The 15,957-nt window shown below is 35.4% G+C and overlaps 1 pseudogene; it reads right to left on the reverse strand.

Moving 5' to 3' along the window:
* Positions 1 to 10,640: 10,640 nt before the first annotated feature.
* LOC129410786 (5S ribosomal RNA) lies at positions 10,641 to 10,757 on the reverse strand (annotated as a pseudogene).
* Between the last annotated feature and the right edge of the window lie 5,200 nt (positions 10,758 to 15,957).

The following is a 15,957-nucleotide window of genomic DNA, read 5'->3' on the forward strand; positions in this document are numbered from 1 at the left end:
GTGTGTTTGATTCTGTTTAAGACAATACAGATCTGTAGAAAACTAAAGACTGTTTTGTATTCTTTTACAGAATTAGATCAATTAAATTAAATTATACATACTTATACATTTCACGATAAGGTACTATAAGATAAATATGCATATTCAGCATGATTTGTTCAAATTCATCAACATGAAAAAGTGATGTTCATGTTCTGAGAAAAATATGTGTAGGGGTTTGAAAAAAGTTTCAAAGCCTAAACATTTTATTGCGTGCAACCCCTGTCCACATTTTTTACACAAATCCAGCAACTTTTTTTTTTTGTACAGATAAAGAACTGAAGTCAAAAATACCTGTAAAACTACTACTAAATTATCTGACAAGGTGAAATGGACCATTTTGACCTTTGGGATAGTAAATAGTCTAATAATGAAACAAAAACTCAACTCCTGGTATGTTTTTGAGGCAGTAACAGCATTCTAACATGGCTAAAAGCTCACAAGAGTCAGTTTTACGTAATATAGGACCTTTAATGAGATTACATTGACACTTATTTTACTGCTTTACCACAGGTTAAGTTCACATGACATCACAATATTCAAATATGTCTAAAATAGAGCTGGAGGACAGGTCAGGTCGGATTTCTTTTGTGGAATTACTTGTTAGCTTTGAAGATGAAGACAGACTAATAATAAAGATTCTTCAAACATGTGTGAATGAAACAAAACACAACTCAAGGTATGTGTCTGAGGACGTAACTACATTATAACGTGGCTTAAATCATAATACAGGACCTTAAATATATCCGTATATCCGTGTCTTTTCTATCAGTAAAAATAAACAAAAGTAAGTTTATTATTTCTCATTACAGCTTTAGAAATTATTCAGCTCTAGACATAATTGTTGTGAGCTGAAAGGACTTTAAACCATAATGATAACTCTGTGAAGCCAATCCCTAACAAATAATGATATGGTTCAACGTAATTAATCATAAGTTCCGATGTTTCTATTTTGACATCGCAAATTCTACAATGTGAATGCAACCTAGACAGCAGAGAGAAGTCCATTCAGCAAAATCAATTTAGATCAGAATTTTACAAGGTTGTCCATAAAATAACCCATTAAACCTGCCTCTGCTGGTGAAATGAATCATATATTTTCATGCTGTCGTTTGCATCGATCTCCCCGCATTTCCCTTTTTGATGCACGGATTGTAAAGAAATGTGTCTCAATTTCAGAATCTTGTCAATAAAGTTGTATTGAAAGGAACAGCAACAATGGTTTAGATAGAAAAAAGAAACAACCCTACCTATACCATATAATATAAGATGCTTTGCCAGTCTCACTGTGGAAAATGCTATTATAAAGAATCTAATACAGACCCTGGATTATTTCATTATCCCATATTGTACTATACTAAAATTAAATTAAAACAAATCAATATCACATTTAAAGGGCCCATATTATGCTATTTTTTTTTAATCTATGTTATAATGTTGTTTACTTATTAAAAACTTAGCTGAAGTTTTGTGATTTTTTCACAGGTTTAATACACAAATCCTGCTTATTTAGTTCTTCTCAAACAGAAAACACTTTGCTCTAACTTGTGATGTCATGTGGCAATACAGGAAGTGCTCCACTGTGTTTTTAAACTCCATCTACCTTCACTAGAGTCATTTGGAGGATTGCAGAATTGCCAATCTGAACTGAACAAAAGGTCTCTAAAGTAGCTGCCAGAAGTGGAACCATGTCGTTGTTTTGCAAGTCTCAAGTAAGTCTCAAGTCTTTGACCTGAAGTCCGAGTCAAGTCCCAAGTCAAAGACAGGCAAGTCCAAGTCGAGTCTCGAGTCACTGGCCCATAAGTCCAAGTCAAGTCCAAGTCGTCTGCTTTGAGCTTCAAGTCATTTCAAGTCTTTAAACCAAAGTACCAAATATAGTTTAGATTTGAGCAATTTATATGAATTTTAAACTAAACTGAAGTAAAAAAAAAAAAAATCATGTGAGTATTTATACAAAAGTTGTAGAAATGCTACTTTTTCCTTTTTAAATAGCTCGACAAGATCTTAGTGTGTATCATTACAGTCAGAATAGAAAGAATTAAGATTCAAAAATTAAATCAGTTACTTTGTTGTGCAGTCTGCACTGAAATGGAAGGTCAGATCATGTTCTGTGTAGTTCCCTCAGTTTTACTGCATTGTACTGTATAATACTGCAGTATATTTGAAGACACCAGATCACAATATTTCAGTTACATCCAGAGTAACAAACAGAGAAGTGGGACAGAGATGCTCCAGTTTGTTCCTGTAAAATTCAGCACCGCATTTATCAACTGTAAAGAGAAAAGTATTTTCTAAAAACAAATACTTTTTAGGAGAAGCATCAAGTCACAGGCCTAAAGTATGAGTCATATCCCAAGTCTTTGAGCTTCAAGTCCAAGTCCAGTCCCAAGTCTTAGTCTGTTCTGTCAAGTCAAGTCTCAAGTCCTAAAAATAGTGACTTAAGTCTGAATCGAGAACAAGTCACGACCTGTAAGTCCCCACCTCTAGCTGCTAACTTGAAAACTACCACTACATGACATCACAAGGTGGAGATGTAGACAGCCTAATAATAAAGTGCTACTTAAACATGTGAATGAAACAAAACACAACTTATGTCATGTTTTTTATGAGGTAACAACATTATAACATGGCTTAAAGCTCCCAAGAGTCCATTTTGTATAATACGAGAACAAACAGCAAATAAATACAGTATAATGAATTGCTTAACTGTAATTTGCACTCATAAATATTACAGTGTATGAGTGCAATGATGCAATACAGATTCAAAGTTATGGTCATATGCACTTACACTTAAAACATCTGTCTTTTTATTGTCATTACATAACCATAACAAAGAGAAAACTCAGACAGTCCTATGTATAACTTCTGGAAGTACTGCTGCTAAGTGCTTTGCTAAATACATAAAATGGGCCATTGCCTCTGCACTCACCAATCACAAAATCAACATCTTTACTCCACTGTCTGGTCTGAGCAACCGCCCACGTACCGTATGTCTCGCAAATCCTCATTATTTTTATGTTAAAGACGCTGTACTCTAGTTTTACTACTTTAAAAACATGCAAAATAAAACTTGTGCATTTTATTACTTATTTTCCATTTTATTTTTACTCATACATATACATTTAGATAATTATGCCTTATTTGACACCAGTCTCTAGCTATCTTTTTTTATTACTTTACTTATTAGAATGTATTATTATCATTTATATTTTTTACTCTTTGTTGTTATAATATATTGTGCTGTGGGAGCTACTGTGTCCAAGTAAACAAAATCTAATAAAGTCTAAGTCAGAACTATTTGCAGTGGTCCAGAGTTATTCCTCACTCACTAATGCATTCATCAATCAGTCATTTATTTCGCGCTTGGTTGTTCAGTTGCTTTTCACACATTACTGTCACGGCTGTCAACTTGACATACAATACTTACGACAAAAAAACCTTCCTGTGTTATTAGGTTCTTTTTTCAGACCAAGAGTTTGTTTTCATGCCTGACAGTTTCGACTGCTCACAAGCGCTGTTCCTCAGAGTGGTTACGTCATGTTGCTGTGACATGTCCGTGTTTTGTCGCTGTTTTCCTGTGGAGGCAGGATGACAGCACCTTGATCCCATCCATCGCTGGATTAAAGAGGCAATCGAAATACGAATATGCGCCCACAGGACTATAAACAAATAAATAAAGGGGGCTTTTTTACTCTCACACAACTGAGATACTGTCCTGAGGAAGTCGGAGTGCACATGGCGCTGTTGTCCTGCCTCCACAAGAAAACAGGAAAACAGCGCCAAAACCTGTATAAATCAGCTGACCAGACATGGCCACAGCAACATCACGTGACCACTCTGAGGAAGAGCGCTAGTGAGCAGTCGAAACTGTATGAAAACAAACTCTTGGTCTGAAAAAAGAACCTAATAACATAAATTATTGGGACCAAATGAACCTCATTGGTCTAAAAACTTCCTGTAACTTTTGTACACTTGCAATAATGACAACAAATAGAAAAATCTTGAAAGGAAATGGGAAGAAGTAAATTTTTTACTCCCACCCCTAGTGAACAGTTTATTACATGGCTGCTTTCACATAATTACAACACTTTTGTACTTTTAAATCAGATATGTATACTACTGATGATAATAATAAGGTGCACGCAACAAGAATAACAATAGTTCATAGCATCCTAATTATTCACAGCAATAAGTTTATAATTTTTTTTTTAAGTTTAGAAGAACTTTATGCCAACATAAACTAGCATGCTAATCATTAAAGATTCAGCTTATTCAGTTTCAAACTGTTACTGATGTTGATATTTTGGCTTTAAAAATCTGTCATGTTATATATATATATATATATATATATATATATATATATATATATATATATATATATATATATATATATATATATATATATATATATATATTACAAGGTGTTTTGGTTTTGGGCCAACATTGTCAGGTCAGTCGTCTTAAAATTATTTATAGACCAAAATGAGATATCGACAGAACAGATATCCAATCCATTAACATTTTCTGTATCAGCGCCTATATCCGATCCAGTATCGTATCAGTGCCACCTAACTAATGATGCACCGGTGTTCCTTCCTGGTTTGCGGATGATGAAAATCTCAAATTAGATAAAGCACAACATCATTTCATTTTGACCCTGAGAGCTGCTTGTACAATCTCTCTGTACTAGAGCAAGACAGTTTTTACATTACTACATGAAAAATGAAGTATTGATAGTTTGCAGTCTGAAAACTCAAGAAAAAACACAAAAAGGATTTAAACTGTGCATTTTCAGGAGTCTGTAATCAATACGAGTGTTCATGGTCCTCAAACGAGTTTCAACAAAAGCACTCACCTGTTGTAGAGTCAACTAAGTCCATTCTTTATCAAACTGTGTTAAAATAAAGCTCAAACTGAAGTCTAATTTGAGTAACAGAGCTTCAGATCAGGTAGTATCTTTAATTCACACCACCAGTATATATTTAAATCATAACGTTTAAATGCCTAACCCCGGGTCCATTTGCATGTTTAGCGGTTTGTACGTTTTAAACAGCACCTAAAGGCCCCTGTGTGTTCCCTCCTGTTCCCATTGTATTAACACGGTGGAGTTGCATGTCTTTATGGATGAAACAAGTCACCTGGGAGAGGACAGCTGCTGCAGTTTCAAGTGTCTCGGGACCAATTTAACTCATTTATGTCCATGACTGTGAATACTAATCCCAATGCAAACTACTTTTCATTCGATTCTCAGTCACACCTTGGTTGTTAAGTAGTTTTTGAATGTGGAAAGACACATTTCGCATGGAAAAAGCGAGGATATCAGGTTGTCATATATTTAAAAACAACCATTTAAGGGGCACTATGTGACTATTTGATTGCTTCTTTCGATGGGTATGACTATGCTCTGACTGGAATGTTCCACAGTATGACATTAAACATCTTTGCCTTATATTTATTCAATCACGGGCAGTGTTGGGGAGTAACAGATTACATGTACCAGAGTTACATAATAAGAGTACACATTATGAGTAACTGTATTCGGTTACAGTTACTGTTTAAGTGAGTGGTAATTGGATTACAGTTACTTTGTTGAAATAAATGGATTACACAGAGGTTTTTTCCTGTTTTCACATTTTGGGCCATATCTCTTTTTTTTTTTTTCCGGTAATTCCACTCATTGCCGGACACTAAACCAGGTCTAAACCCAGGTCCAAACCAGATCTAAACTAGGTCTAAACCAGAATTAAACCAGGTCTAAACTAGGTCTAAACCAGGATTAAACCAGGTCTAAACTAGGTCTAAACTAGGTCTAAACCAGGACTAAACCAGGACTAAACTAGGTCTAAACCAGATCTAAACCAGGATTAAACCAAGACTAAACCAAGACTAAACCAGGACTAAAACCAGGTTTAAACTATGTCTCAAACAGGATTTAACAGGACTAAACCATGCTGTGTGGACTGTGTCTCCTCCTCTTCTATCAATAATATTTTTAATTTGGTTAAGTGAAAACTGGTCTTTTTAATGTCTTTATGCAGATAAAACATCTTCTGTTATGATACATCTTTGCTTCTCTACAGCAAACCAAGTAATCTAAAGTATTCAGATTACGTTACTCACTTTAAGTAATTTAATGGATTACATTACAAACTACATTTTGGGATATGTAATCTGTAATCTGTAGGGGAATACATTTTAAAAGTAACCTTCCCAACACTGATCACAGGTGGTTTTATTGCTCAAAAATACCTAGAAAAACATGCATTCTGACTCTGAGCAGGGTCACATCTCCACAGATCTGACCCGTAACTTAATCTTGTCTGGTCTCAGTGAAGATACAGTAGAAAGTTTTAATCCCATACTATGAAACATTCCAGAAAAAACAAAATCAACATCTCCATGGAGAAAAGCATTTGATGGACCCTCCACCAGAAAAGTTACACAATACACCTTTAAATACAACTTACATACTGCATTTAGGCCTGTCAGTATAACACATTTTGAAGTGCGATATATTGCTGAAGTAAATATAGATGATAAACAATAATACTGAAATCAAACCACAAAGAAGAAATATCCCCAAAAATGAATTTAAATGTACAATATTGTTAGAATTATCTGCAATAAATTAATGCCAGAATTTTTCAGTCAAGCTTGTATCTATAATGAGTCATAGAAGCTCATGATGAAATCTTCTACAGTTCAAATAGTATCATAATACAGAAAAATAACCAAAAATGCCCAATTAGTACAAAGAAAAAGTCCCTGTAATAAATACAGACAACCAAAATGATTGTTCCATTTATCATGTGTAAGTCGATATAGTATTTATCATGACAAGCCTAACTACATTAAGATTACAGTTACTTTTAAACTTAAAATAAATTTAGTTTTTTCTGTCTTCACTTCTTCAGTTCTGAACTAAAGAAGCAGCTTGGATGCGCTGTGAAATGTATTCGACCAAATAAACTTTTGTTCAGTTGACAAATTGAATTTCTCCTTTTGCTGTGGATTCTACCTGGACGACAAAGGGATTTTTCACATATCTTAAAATAAATGAAAAATGTTATTGCTCAATTAAAAACTTTCATTAAATAGTGCAATATTTAGTTAAAAGTACAATCATCGACCATAATTTATAGCCAGTGATGGGAGCAATACTTTGAAAATTTTAAAATGTACAATAGTTACAGAATAGTGAATACTTGCATTAAAATGTATTTTGTAACATATTCTGATACATGGTCCAATCGGAGTACTATAATCTGAATACTTTTACACTGAGCTGCATTTGAATTATAGTGTAAAGACCCGACATAGTACATTTAAACAGCTTGATATTTGTTTTACCATTTTTAAAGTATTTCCTATTACTGATTGGAGATGGAAAAATCAGACATGCTTTCACCACAAGAGCAAAGTTGTCTATTTTTCTCACTGATTATGTGCAGTTTGAAGCCTATTAAATGATCAAATACAACAATGTATTCCTTTGATTTTAGAAAAGTGATTAGATTTTAAATATGATCAAATGAAAAAGTAGCTGTACCAGAATACTTAGACCTAGACATAAACAAACTTTATTGATCACAAGAAAAAATATTTGGACATTTTGGATAGTTTCTCAAAAGTAGTATTCAGAGTGTGTACATGTATTCAGTTACTTCTCAACACTGTGTATAGCTCTCTGTATATTATTATTTACCAGACTTGGAGCTATTACAATTGACCTTATCCAGCTATACAATAAACACAATAAACTATTCTAAATGTAAAATAATAATAATGAATTACCTGCTAACTGCCATTTCTAACTTAACCCTCAATGTAAATAAAAAGATTGCCTCTTCATACATATTCAGATTTGAAACAGAATCACCATAACGCTTTTAACATTTCCGCTATTGTTGTAAAGTACAATCTATTCCCGGAAAATTACCCTCCTGAATAAAAATATCTGGCTGTATCCAGTTTGAGTAGTTTTCATTAGACTGAAAGATGATCATAAAAGCAGCAAAGAGAGGGACAAGGAGAACGGAGCCTTGCAATTTCATTTGAAAAACAGAAGATTTGTTTTTCTACCATTAGCTGACAGAAAACGCATAATGTGATTCACTCCATGTGGTTCTGTAGTAATTACTATCAAAGCGATGGAAAGTAAATAAGGTTTTTAAGGTAAACAAGCTGGAATGAATGCTCCTTGAATTTGTTTTAAAATGTACGCGGTGGACGCTTTCTCCTCAAATGAACGCGGCGCATTTGCATAGTTTACTTAGCGTTTTGTGCAGCACTACATCATGGCCTCGCAGTGTGGTTTTAGGAGAAGAAAGCCATGGACGGAAAATAAAAGTAGCCGGCAGGAGATGTAACGCGATACGGGACCAGATGAGGGAAAGAATTCAGCATGTCCACCGCCCTGATGCTTTAACAGTGTTAGCTGGCACCGCCGTCCACTCTCCCCTCGGCCAAATTCACACAAGATCTTACCATAGGAAATCTGCTGCGTGTGCTTATGCCACCTGGATCAACTGTTCTAAAACTAGACTGAAAATATAATTAAAGAAATCTATGTATCACCGGGTAATAACACACTGAAGGAAATGATTTTAGTGTGATTTGGTTTGATTTGGTCTTGGGTAGTTGCAATCACCGAAGAACTGTTTAAAAAGAACAAAAAAGACCAGCTAAAATGTGGAGTTGCTTATTATAGTTCAGAAGTCGTTTTGTCTTGTTTTAAATGAGACATATTATGAAAAATCAACCTTTGTGAGCTTTTAACTGTCCATGTTTTTCATCATTCTACTCAAAAGCGCAGTTAAGGTTCAGTATTCTTCATGTCACGTGTATAAAAGAGCTGCTGATTTAACAAGAATCTATATTTTTTTTAATCAAAATAAGACTTTTTTGTTTTTCTTTTTGAGAGTAATTTGCCTTTTGAGAAGAAAAAATAAACCAAAGTGAGGTTTGATCACAGAACACATCATATGCTGCGTGGCACTGCTTTCTGAATGTCTCTCCCCACTCCCAACCACCATTTTATCATAATCATCATGTCCTATCCAAAAAATACCTACAGATTACAAAAAAACAAACTTATTAAAAAATTATGTTATTTTAGTTCACATTTTTGCTTTGTTTTTTCATGTTTCTGCAAATGATGTATAAATAAACTAATCTAAAATGATATAATAGTCTCTTTTGTATCTCCAAGCTTAATATTCTTTCCAGATGGCCCCAGTGGTATTTTGGCTAATTGTTGCATGTCAAAATAATGTCAAAAACTGTCTATAAATTGGACTAAAAATGTAATTTCAAATGATCTATGTATCACAGGTTAATAACACATTTTAGGACTGTGATTTGGTTTGATTCGATCCTGGGAAACTCTCGGATAGCTAGAATCACCAAAGTCCTGGTTCAATGTAAAAAAAAGAACAGTTATAATGTGTCGTTTTGCTTATTGTAGTTCAGAAGTCTTTTTGTCTTGTTTTAAATGAGACATATTGCATGTTTTTTGTCTTGATCTAACTCTCTACTTAACTCTGTGTCTTGAACAAATGTTCTTTTTACGTTTAAATGCCACAATAAAGAGGCAGGCTGTGTAGCAGAGAATCAGTTCTGCACTTTTGGACAGGAAGTCGATGAAACCTTTTCTATTGCATTGCTTTATTTCAGTATTGCACATTACGCTGAACACAGTTTAATATAACACAATGACACTGATTTACTTACGTGATAGTTTGTAAGTAAACAGCAGATTTCAATGCAAAACTACTCAAACTCATGCTGGCATTTATTTCTGAAGCACAGGACGACACTAGCTCAGCTGGTAAAGCAATTGTTCACTGATCCAAAGCAGGTTGGTGGTTTGAATCCCGCTCTCGACATAAACATCATTAGTTGAGTGGTCAGATCTACTGACCCACAGGTTGTCGTTGTGATTCCACCTCCCACAGATGAAAGCTGCCATTGTGTTCTTGGGCAAACCACCTCGCCCTTAATGTCTGTGCACATTGATGTATGAATGTGTGTGAATCCTTGATGAAAAGTGCTTTGAGTGCCTTGAAGGTGGAAAAGCGCTGTATAAAAATGTGACCATGACCATTTAATATTGAGTTGTAGTTGATTGTTAAATGTTCAATGATTAGCATGCTAGTTGTTGTAGTAAGGTTTAGACTGGTTCTAGTCCTGATTTGGACCCAGAGAGGTCCTGTGCATTTGATAATTTATGCACATTTTATTTAATTGAAGATGGCTCATTTGAATATTCTATTAACTTGCATTAGACATCAGTTCAACTCTCTGTGTTATCACACTGTTAGGCAGGTAGTGATATTGATTGATAGCATTTATATAGCACCTTTCAAGATACCCAGAGCACTTTACAGTTCATTATTCAGTCACTCCACACTCAGTGGTGGTAAGCTACTACTGTAGCCACAGGTGCCCTGGGGCAGACTGACGGAAGCAAGGCTGCCAATCTGCTCCATCGGCTCCTCCGACCACCACCATCACTCATGCTCACACCACTTTCATACTAGGTAATGTGGGTGAAGTGTCTTGCCTAAGGACACAACGGCAGTTTTTTTGCCACTGGCACCCCACTGTGGCACCTGGAATTCCTAGCAGTCTCCCATCCAAGTACTACCCAGGCCCAGCCTGCTTAGATTCTGCGATCTGACGGGATCAGGCTTTTACAAGCTGGTATGGCCACAATATGCTCATCTTTAGCCCTGATGCCCTTCCAGCAGCAACCTTCTCAACAGATAGATCTCTCGCTGGTTTTATACTTAATATAAGATGTTTTCAAATGGAGTACTTGGCAATTCTGATGAGTACTTCATATTTATGACAGATTATATCGACTTGTTTATTTTCACATTTTGTTTCAAGCAATTTATTTTGAAGGTGACTGTTTTCACACCTCTTTAGCAGAGAGACTTTTGCAGCATGAGCAATCGTTTACAATAAAATATCTCCCATCAGTGCCCTACAAATACAAGCAAAATATACAAAATGCAAAAACAAAAGCCCTCATAGGGGTAAAGGAAGGTCATACACGAACATAAGGCTTTTGACACTGAGTTTAATGATTATTTAGAATGTACAAATGTGTTTTGTCTGGCAACCATAAAACACCCCAAGTTTCTTTTACCATCAAAGTAAGTTCCCTCAGTTTCAGAACAGAACGCAATCATTTACTTATAATTAGCTGGCCTTATTTGAAAGACTCGTGCAATTCTCGAAAGTGATTGTGCACAATACATTCAATTGTGTTTAGATAGAGAGTCAGTATAATCAAGCTCCAGGAAATCTGACTTGAATCCGCACAGACTTGGCCTATTCTTTGTATAAAATAGTCAATAAGGATTAGGGTGGCTGGCCAGACCACCTTCACTCTAACCTGTATAGGAGTAGCACAATAGCATTAGCCTCAATACACTTTCTCCCAATACTGATGACCACAGGGCTAAAAGAGCCTAGTTTTGTGATGGTCAGATGAGACTGTAAGTAACAAAGGGAGGAGAAAGAAAAGCAGGTAAAGCATGAATATGAAAGAAAGGATTGTGAATGGAAATAGCAGGATTATCAGAGTTTATTCAATTTTCTGAACAGTTCTTGAATTGAATGATTTTGTTTGTTATGAGCAAATGGATTTTGGATATAAAAAGTGGAAAATATTGCGTTTTGAAGATTTGCTAAATTAAATAATTGCTTAATAATGTATCCAAAAGGCAGCAAAAAATACAAGATTAAAACATGGAGTGTAGTTTTTCAAATAATCTGTTTTGTGGGTAATTTTATAATCACATTTTGTGCAATACCACTTGGCCTTCACTAAAATTATTTGCAGATTTTAGTATTTCTCATGGGTTGTGGAATATTTCAACATCACTATCTAAAAATCTATATTATTTTTTAAATATTGTATTTCTCTGTCTTGACTAGAGCAAAAGCAAAAAGTGAACAGTGAAGTTTTATTCCTTCATCTATGTGCCTAATGGACTTTGATTCAACCAGAATCCAAAATCAGACTTTTTTTTAAGACTAATTTGCTTTTTGGGAGGAAAAAATAAACACAAATCTTAGGGGTTTGGTCTCAGATCACGATACACTGTGTGCCAGTGTTTTCTGAATGTCCTTCCTACCGTTTTATCATACTCATCTCGTCCTGTCCAAAAATGCCTACTGATAAAAACAAAACAAACGAACAAACAAACAAACAAAAAAGCCCAAAACATATTAAATTACATTCAAAATTTCGTTGTCAAAATGTATTTAGTTCACATTTTTGCTTTGTTTGTTTTTTTGTTGCTGCAAATTCTGTATAAATAAACTCTTATTTTGAATCCACAAGCTCCATATTTTGGCAAATTCCAGAACATTTAAATTATTGCAATGTTTATTAATGTATACTATCCCACTGAAAACTAAATAAATAATGAATCAAATGATCAAAATAAGACTTTTTTTTTTTTCTTTTCAAGACTAATTTGCCCTTTGAGAGGAAAAAAAAATAAACAAAAAGCTAGGGGTTTGGTCACAGAAAACATGATGTGAGTGTTTTTTGAATGTCACTCCCTACTCATCATACTCATCTTCTCATCATCTCATCAAAAATTACTACAGATTAAACAAAAACAAACTTTAAAAATTGTGTTATTTTAGTTCACATTTTTGCTTTGTTTTTTAATGTTTCTGCCAATTATGTATAATTAAACTCATCTAAAATCATACAAGAGCCTCATTTGAATCTACAAGCTCCATATTTTGGTCAAAATAAGACTTTTTTTTTCTTTTCGAGACTGATTTGCCTTTTGATGGGAAAAAATAAACAAAAATGGGGTTTGGTCACAGAACACATGATAAGCTATGTGTTTTCTGAATGTCTCTCCCCGCTCCTTACCACCATTTTATCACACTCATCTTGCCCTGTCCAAAAATGATAAAAACACAAACATATTTCAAAACTGCGATATTTTAGTTCACATTTTTGCTTTGTTTTTTTCGTTGCTGCAAATTCTGTATAAATAAACTAATCTAAAATTATACAAGAACCTCTTTTGGATCTCCAAGCTCCATATTCTTTCCAGATGGCCTCAGTGGTATTTTGGCTAATTGTTGCATGTCAAAATTATGTCAACACGCTTTGAAGCCTGGAAATTTCTGTTCTTCCCATTTCCCCTCAAATGGTGTCCACAAACGCACCACGATTTCACCCCGGTGGAGAAAGGGGTCAAAGGGGGAGGGGCGATGTCAATACTCTTAAGTGACTCTTAGTGCCATCTTCCTAATGTTTTTTCTTATGGATTTGAGTGGAGGGCCCCGTAACTCACACCGTAATCAATACAACATGCTATGGGACTTGTTCTTTCTCATGTAATGTACCTATGCAAGTTTCATGAGTTAATGCATCAGTCTGCAGCCTCATCAATAATGCACGGCAGCTAATGGTTTTCATCAAATGTTGCTCATCAAATATCAAGCAGATTTTTGGTCAATCTTTCAGCTACGGAGGGGAAATCTGAGACACGGGGCAGAGACGAGAGGATGGGGAGGAGAGAGGGGGAGAAGAGAGAGAGAGAGAGAGGGCGCGCACAAATCATGATTCATTACAGTAAGAAAAACATATGGATCCCTCATGAAAGAAGTAATTATTGTGATCCAACTTCTAATCAATGAGGTGGACTATATCTAAACACTCGTAGCCCCATGGAGAGACGGCGGAGGGGTGCGGGGGGAGGAGGGGGAGGGGGGAGAGGGGGGGTGAAGACTTGGAATCACACCATCTTTTAAACAGAGTCCTTTTATTTGGGTTCTGGAGATGTTTCATTTACAGAAGTGGGTGGTATTGAGTAACACGTATTCTGTTACATTTATTTGAGTAATGGTCTGAATATTATGTTATATTACCGCACCACATACTTCAGCGAGCACTACATGTAACTGGCGGAGGCCGGGTGCCCATTTCGTCTCCCTGGAGATGTTATTGCCTTGCCTGGAATATTCCACAGTCTGGCATTCCACTTATCTATCTTGTATTTATTCAATCATGTGTTTTTATTGCTGAAAAATAGATCTGACACCGTTGCTTGGCCTGATCGCTTTATCTGCTTGTCCCCGTGGAGACAGATAAGTGTAATGCCATACTGTGGAACATTCCAGGCAAAGCGTTTCAGACAAAACAATAACAACACATGATACACGTTTAATAATTGGGTAATTGTAGTTTATGTCAATATCTGTTAGTATAACGTTTCAAAATGTAATGTTGATAAAAATAATTTGTATTTGTTTGTACTGAGGTAATAATGTATTATTTCTTTTTTTTTTTTTTTTTTAGTACACTTTTTTTTAAAAGGTGCACTGTACAACTTTTCTGGTGGAGGGTTTGCCATCAGCTTGTCTCCATGTAGATGTTATTGTTTTGTAATGATGTAACAATAACCGAAATATTGTGATATCATATCGTCAAAGTTCGCACAGTAATATCGTGGACCATCACAATATATCGAATTACAAGTCTCTTTCCTTAAATTAAGAGTTATGGTGTAGCAATAGACAGAGGGAACTACATAGACCATGATCCTTTGCTCCATTTGCTCCAGTGGAGGCTACATGAAGAAATAACAGTTCTAAGCACTTTTAAGTCAGTTCTTTGGATTAAGTCTTGTCAACGCATTTTAAGAGGAAAAACTGGCATATTAGCCTCCACAAAATATCGCAATAAATATCGTTCCATGAGATCTATATTGTGAAAACATCATACAGAGAGATTTGGATATTGATACGTCCCTGATTATGAGCCTCCCCACCATATCATGAGCTTTTCCAGGATATTGCAATAAATATCGTACCATGAGGTTCATACCGTGAGGTATTGTATCATGACACCTGATATCGTTACACCCCTATTGTTTTGTTTCATGTTTAATGTCATACCATTCAAAAATACAATCATGCGTCTCTCCACGACTCTCCACAGATCTGAACTGTAATGTAGTGTAGGGCTGTAACCTGCTTGTCTCCCTCATGATACACAAGTTTCATTAATATTAGTACTGTGGAACATTCTAGCAAAGCAATAACATTTCCATGAAGACATCAGGACCAGACTCTCTACTAGAAATGTTACACAGTGCAAATGCTTAAACCAAATATCTTAATGCTTTTTTTTTTTTTTTTTTTTTTTTTTTACTACCACTTCTGTAAAAAGTAATTTCACAGTAACCTCCTTGTGGGGTACTATTTCTGTCCATTCCCCCCACATATGTTCACTGTACACACACTTACATACACACATGTATACACACACGTATACACACGTACACGCACTTACACATATATTGCAGCCGTCAAGCCTCATATTGATGACATTGTTATGACCAGAACATGCCAGATCAGGCCGGGGTTGTGGCTCAGATCCAAGTGGAGGGGAGTCCATCAATCATCCACAAACACGCACAAATACACACACAGATACACACACGTATGCACACGCAGAAACACACACACTACACAGGCTGAAAGAGCAGGGGCTGGCTGCAGGGTCACAGGTGTGCCTTGGGACCCAACTATAGAAAATGGGATGTATTCTCCTTTCTATTTATTTTTGCTTGGATTTTAAAGACAAATCAAAGTCTCTACACATCCAATTTCAATGTAGATTTGCATTTTATGATTGTAGCCTGTAGCCAAAAGGTACACACATTTTCATGCTGATGGCTCTCACAGTTTAGTTTTACCTCAAAGGAAGAAGGTCCCATGTCTGTTTGATTACATCTGGTTGAGGCATTTCTAAATAAAGAAATACAATGTTATGCAATATAATATGCTTCTTAGGGACATTAGATTTGTGTATTTCATGGAGACTTATCCTTACCCTAGTTACTACTTGTTAACCTTAAGCTAAACCAT

Source organism: Boleophthalmus pectinirostris, unplaced genomic scaffold (genome assembly GCF_026225935.1).
Source record: "Boleophthalmus pectinirostris isolate CB_2022bp ecotype Guang Dong unplaced genomic scaffold, ASM2622593v1 HiC_scaffold_23, whole genome shotgun sequence".
Lineage (NCBI taxonomy): Eukaryota > Metazoa > Chordata > Actinopteri > Gobiiformes > Gobiidae > Boleophthalmus > Boleophthalmus pectinirostris.